Source organism: Oncorhynchus mykiss, chromosome 22 (assembly GCF_057628025.1).
Source record: "Oncorhynchus mykiss isolate SJ-2025 chromosome 22, ASM5762802v1, whole genome shotgun sequence".
NCBI lineage: Eukaryota > Metazoa > Chordata > Actinopteri > Salmoniformes > Salmonidae > Oncorhynchus > Oncorhynchus mykiss.
The window spans coordinates 23686607-23692996 of record NC_143043.1 but is presented as its reverse complement, the minus strand read 5'-3'; positions in this window follow the sequence as shown (position 1 = coordinate 23692996).

The window sequence follows — 6390 nt, the reverse complement described above, 5'->3', positions numbered from 1 at the left end:
TACACAAAATACTCTGATGCCAACGGGGTAGAATAATTCTAACATATAACACTAATATATTTAGATTAGATAAGTATTGAACCCCCTGAGTTAGAATGTTAGAATCACCTATGGCAGCGATTACAGCTGTGAGTCTTTCTGGGTAAGTCTCTAAGACCTTCACAAAGCCTGGGATATACAATATTTTTATTTGTAAACATTTTCAAGCTATGTCAAGTTGGTTGTTGATCATTGCTAGACAGCCACTTTCAAGTCTTGCCATAGATTTTCAAGCAGATTTAATAAGTCAAATGTTAAGCAGACTCAGAAGAGGAAACATGGGTGAATGAACCAAAATATTTATTGTTACACAGGGAGATATGGAGTGCAGATCTGGGGAAGCTCGGATGAGTTTCAGAAAAAACAGATGTGGAGACTGAGGTTGGAGTTAGCTGAGTAGGATAAAGGATAAACAGGTCCTGAGGGGAATCCAAGGTAGTGGTGGTAAGTAAAATCCAGAGCAAGGTAGTTGGGTGGTGAGATGTGGAACAGGATCCAGAGACAGAGCAATAACTGCAATGAGAGGATAAATGGTGTCAAGCAGGGAAACAGGCACAGCAGTGTAACAGGATCTTGAGTAATCACAAATGGCTAGAAACATGAACAGACTGAGCAGAGATCACGATATGGCAGAGTGGAAGTGGCAGGACTGAGTATTTCTAAAGGTCTTGATTATGGAATGAGTTGCAGCTGGTCTGATCTGTTCTGACTCCAGCACACCTGTCTCCAACCACACAATCACACAGAGAGGGAGAAGGGGAGCAAGAGAGTATACAGGGGGAGTAATTGCAGGTCAAGAAGACACCGGATGAACACCAGAGGGCGTAGCAGGAGCAGATGTGACATCAAAACTAACTAAGCCAGTCAGGAACATTCACTGTCTTCTTGGTTAGCAACTCCAATGTAGATTTGGCATTGTGTTTTAAGTTATTGTCCTGCTGAAAGGTAGATTTGTCTCCCAGTGTCTGTTGAAAAGAGACTGAACCAGGTTTTCCTCTGGACTTTGCTTGTACTTTTTTCTTTAAAAAAACTCCCTAGTCGTTGTCAATGACAAGCTTGACATGCCATGACATGCAATGACAAGCCATGACATGATGCAGCCACCACCATACTTCATCACCTTCCTGATTACCTTCCCTATATCTGTCACTCCCTTTGGTTCCTCCCCTAGGCGTTATTGTTTCTGTTCCAGTGATCATGTCTGTATGCTACCTGTGTTTCTTCTTTTGTTCTATGTTCATTTATTTATTAAGTCCTGAACTTGGTTCCCGACTCCCAGCGTACACGTTACAGAATAACGCCTCACCGAAGGGAAGCATCAGGGAGTGTTTTTATTTATTTATTGTTAGTATAGGTGACGTCGGGTCTGTGTGTCGCTACCGGAGCAACCGGGGATTTCTCAGCTGGCTCATCAGGCTTCTATGCCTTAGCCGGCACGTCAGGTTTACAAGACCCGTTTGGCCCGTCAAGCGTCTGTTGCCGAGTCTACCGAGGTTGCCTCAGCTAGCTCGACAGGTTCAAGAAAACTCGATAGGCTCGTCAGGCTCCCTCGCCGCAGCTGGCTCGACAGGTTCCTGTGCCTCAGCAGAAGTGACCGGCCAGTTCCTTGTCCCTGGGACCGTCCCTCTGGTCGGCGTCCTGTGGCTGGAGCCGTGCGTCAGGGAGGGGGTACTGTCACTCTTCAGCGCTTGAGATCACCAGGCTGCTCATTATTACGCACACTTGTCACCATCATTATGCGCACCAGCACCTCATCAAACTCACCTTGACTTCATCACCTTCCTGATTACCTTCCATATATCTGTCACTCCCTTTGGATCTTTCCCTAGGTGTCATTGTTTCTGTTCCAGTGTTCATGTTTGTACGCTACCCGTGATTCTTGTTTCGTTCTATGTATATTTATTAATTAAATACACTTCCTGGACTTGCTTCCCAACTCCCAGCGTACACGTTCCACTTCCTTCTTTTCACTTTTATTTAGGTTAGTATTGTGGAGTAACTACAATGTTGTTGATCCAACCTCATCTTTCTCCTTTAACAGCCATTTAACTGGTTTAAAATCACCATTGGCCTCATGGTGAAATCCCTGAACCTTTTCCTTCCTCTGTTGTCAACTGAGTTAGGAAGGACCCCTTGTATCTTTGGAAGGACTGGGTGTATTGATACACCATCCAAAATCTAATTAATAACCTCACCATGCTCAAATACATATTGTCTGTTTATTTTGTATTTTTACAAACTACCAATAACTACCAAAAACTACCAAAAACAACCAATAGTTGCCCTTTGCAAGGCATTGGAAAGCCTCCCTGGTCTTTGTCACTGAATCTTTGTTTGAAATTCACTGCTCGACTTAACAGGTATGTGTGGGGTACAAAGATGGGGTAGTCATTCAAAAACCATGTTCAACAATATTATTGCACACAGAGTTAGTCCATGCAACTTATTATGTGACTTGTTAAAGCACATTTTACACCTGAAGTTATTTAGGCTTTCCATAACAAAGGGGTTAAATACTTATTGACTCAAGAAATTTGAGCTTTTCATTTTTTATTATTTTGTAAACATTTAAACAAATATGATTCCACTTTGACATTATGGAGAATTGTGTGTAGAAGAGCAACACAAAATCTAAATGTAATCCCTTTGATATTCAGGCTGTAACACAACAAAAAGTGGAAAAAGTAAAAAATGTGATACTTTCTGAAGGCACTGTAGGTCTATGATCTTATGCTATTATCTATTAACTCTCTTGGCTGGATGATGGGCATTCATGTTATGACTTAATGTAGATTCAAAAGACTGGTTCCTTTTCCAGGTGAACCCATGCTTTGAAAGGTAGAGAAATTGAAAAAGTTGAGAGTAGAGACTAGAAGTCCACCGATTATGATTTTTCAATTCCGATACTGTAGGGGATTTCCTCCTCTTCTTCCGAAGAGGAGAGGCGAGAAGGATCTGAGGACCAATATGCGGCGTGGTAAGTGTCCATGGTTCTTTTAATAAGAAATAGTACACATGAACAACTGAATACAAAAACAATAAACGTGGAATGAACGAAACCCAAAACAGTACCGTGTGGTGAAAAAACACAGACACGGAAACAAACACCCACAAACACACAGTGAAACCCAGGCTACCTAAGTATGATTCTCAATCAGAGACAACTAATGACACCTGCCTCTGATTGAGAACCATACTAGGCCGAAACATAGAAATCCCCAAATCATAGAAAAACAAACATAGACTGCCCACCCCAACTCACGCCCTGACCATACTAAATAATGACAAAACAAAGGAAATAAAGGTCAGAACATGACAGATACCGATTATTGGAGGACCAAAAAAAGCCCATACCGAATAATCGGCCGATTTATAAAAAAAATGTATTTGTAATAATGACAATTACAACAATACTGAATCAAATCATAGACTTAATTATAACATAATAACACATAGAAATACGAGCCTTTGGTCATTAATATGGTTGAATCCGGAAACGATCATTTCAAAAACTTTTATTATTTCAATGAACGCAAGAGAAGTGACACAAATTCACCCTCTTAATATTGCCTGCTAACCTGGATTTATTTTAGCTAAAATATGCAGGTTTAAAAATATATACTTCTGTGTATTGATTTTAAGAAAGGTATTGGTGTTTATGGTTAGGTACAGTCTTTCAACGATTGTGCTATTTCCGCAAATGCGCTTTTGTTAAATCATCCCCCAGCATTGCATCGATTATATCCAACTCAGGACACGCTAGATAAACTAGTAATATCATCAACCATGTGTAGTTAACGAGTGATTATGATTGGTTGATTGATTGTTTTTTATAATGTAAGTTTAATGCTAGCTAGCAACTTCCCTTGGCTTCTACTGCATTCACATAACAGGCAGGCTCCTCATGGAGTGCAATGAGAGGCAGGTGCTTAGAGCGTTGGACTAGTTAACCATGAGGTTGCAAGATTGAATCCCAGAGCTGACAAGGTAAAATTCTGTTGTTCTGCCCCTGAATAGGGCAGTTAACCCACCGTTCCTAGGCAGTCATTGAAAATAAGAATGTGTTCTTAACTGACTTGCCTTGTTAAATAAAGGTTAAATAAGGTGTAAAATAAGGTGTAAAAAAATACAGATTTCCGATTGTTATGAAAACTTGAAATTGGCCCTAATTAATCGGCCATTTCGATTAATCGGTCAACCTCTAGTAAAAACCAATGTTGACATTAGAGCATTATGGTCCTGTGTGACAAGGCCTTGACACCTTAATTGTTGAATGATGCTGATTGACTCGTGGTTCATAGACATCTTGAGCGCATGTTTACGTGTGAATTGAACACAAAGGCTATTTTACAGGAACGGTGAAAGCTTGTGGAGGCTCTACTGTGGGGATCTCAAAGACTATGACTTCTCAGTACAAGGTCAGAAGTGTTCTAAAAAGCTAGAATAACTTTCTCTAGTCTCCCCAAGACGATTGGTCAAATAGGACATTAGCCAGACAGGTCATTACCAGCATTTCAACCACTATGGGTGGTCAGGCCTGGTGATCGAAACATAGCTGTACTGAACTTTGGGTGAATCTAAACTCTGTGTAGATTTTCCCTTTTATATTCACAAGATTAGGCTACATTTGTTCTACACTTGAGAAATCTGCTGACTATGAATACAATAGCTGGAAGAGATGTTCCAACATGTGATCATAATAAGAGAATACAGGCATGCATGCAGACCTACATATTGTTACATTTGTTTAATTAAGGGGCACGGACAATTCTGGATTGTAGTAGTCTGGTTGCAGAGCCCTCAACATGCTATGATTTGCACATAATTGTCATGTACTGTCATGTTGTCTTGTCTCTGTCCTTTCCCTTCACCCTGTCTCCCTCTGCTGGTCGTGTTAGGTTACCTTTTCTCCCCCGCTTTCCCCCAGCTGTCCCTTGTCTCCTCTAACTACCCATTCACCCCGTTCCCCACCTGTTCCCTTTTTTCCCTCTGATTAGGTCCCAATATCTCTCTCTGTTTCTGCTCCTGTCCTTGTCGGATTCTTGTTTGTTTGTGTCATTCATGCCTGAACCAGACTGTCGTCATGTTTGCTGTAACCTTGTCCTGTCCTGTCGGAATCTGCCGGTCCATCTGAGCCTACCTATGTTTGGTAATTAAAGAAGCTCTGTTTAAGTTGATTCGCTTTTGGGTCCTCATTCACGCACCGTAACAGAAGAATCCGACCAAGAATGGACCCAGCGACTTCGGATCCTCTCCACTCAGCCGTCGAGATCCAGGGAGCGATGCTAGGCAGACACAAGCAGGAATTGTCTGCTGCTCGACATGCCGTTGAGACCCTGGCCACCCAAGTCTCCAACCTCACAGAACAGGTTCACCATCTCCGCCTCGATCCACCGGCCACTTCCAGGGCTTTCGAATCTCCGGAGCCCAGAATCAATAACCCGCCGTGTTACTCTGGGGAGCCCACTGAATGCCGCTCGTTCCTCACCCAGTGTGATATTGTGTTTTCTCTCCAGCCCAACACTTACTCCAGGAGCACTGCTCGTGTCGCCTACGTCATATCTCTCCTTATTGGACGGGCTCGTGAGTGGGGCACGGCAATCTGGGAGGCAAGGGCTGAGTGTACTAACCAGTATCAAGACTTTAAGGAGGAGATGATACGGGTTTTTGATCGATCTGTTTTTGGGGAGGAGGCTTCCAGGGCCCTGTCTTCCCTATGTCAAGGCAATCGATCCATAACAGACTACTCTATTGAGTTTCGCATTCTTGCTGTCTCCAGTGGCTGGAACGAGCCGGCCTTGCTCGCTCGTCTTCTGGAGGGTTTCCGCGCAGAGGTAAAGGATGAGATTCTCTCCCGGGAGGTTCCTTCCAGCGTGGATTCCTTGATTGAACTCGCTATTCGCATTGAGCGACGGGTTGATCTTCGTCACCGAGCTCGTGGAAAGGAGCTCGCGCTCTCCGTCGCCTCCCTCTCCGCATCACTACCATCTTCCTCTGCCGGCTCGGGTGCTGAGCCCATGCAGCTGGGAGGTATCCGCATCTCGACTGAGGAGAGGGAACGGAGAATCACCAACCGCCTCTGTCTCTATTGCGGTTCCGCTGGTCATTTTGTCACTTCATGCCCAGTAAAAGGCCAGAGCTCGTCAGTAAGCGGAGGGCTACTGGTGAGCGCTACTACTCCTGTCTCTCCTTCAAGATCCTGCACTACCTTGTCGGTCCATCTACGCTGGACCGGTTCGTCAGCTTCCTGCAGTGCCTTAATAGACTCTGGGGCGGAGGGCTGTTTTATGGACGAGACCTGGGCTCGGGAACATGACATTCCTCTCAGACAGTTAAAGGAGCCCACGGCCT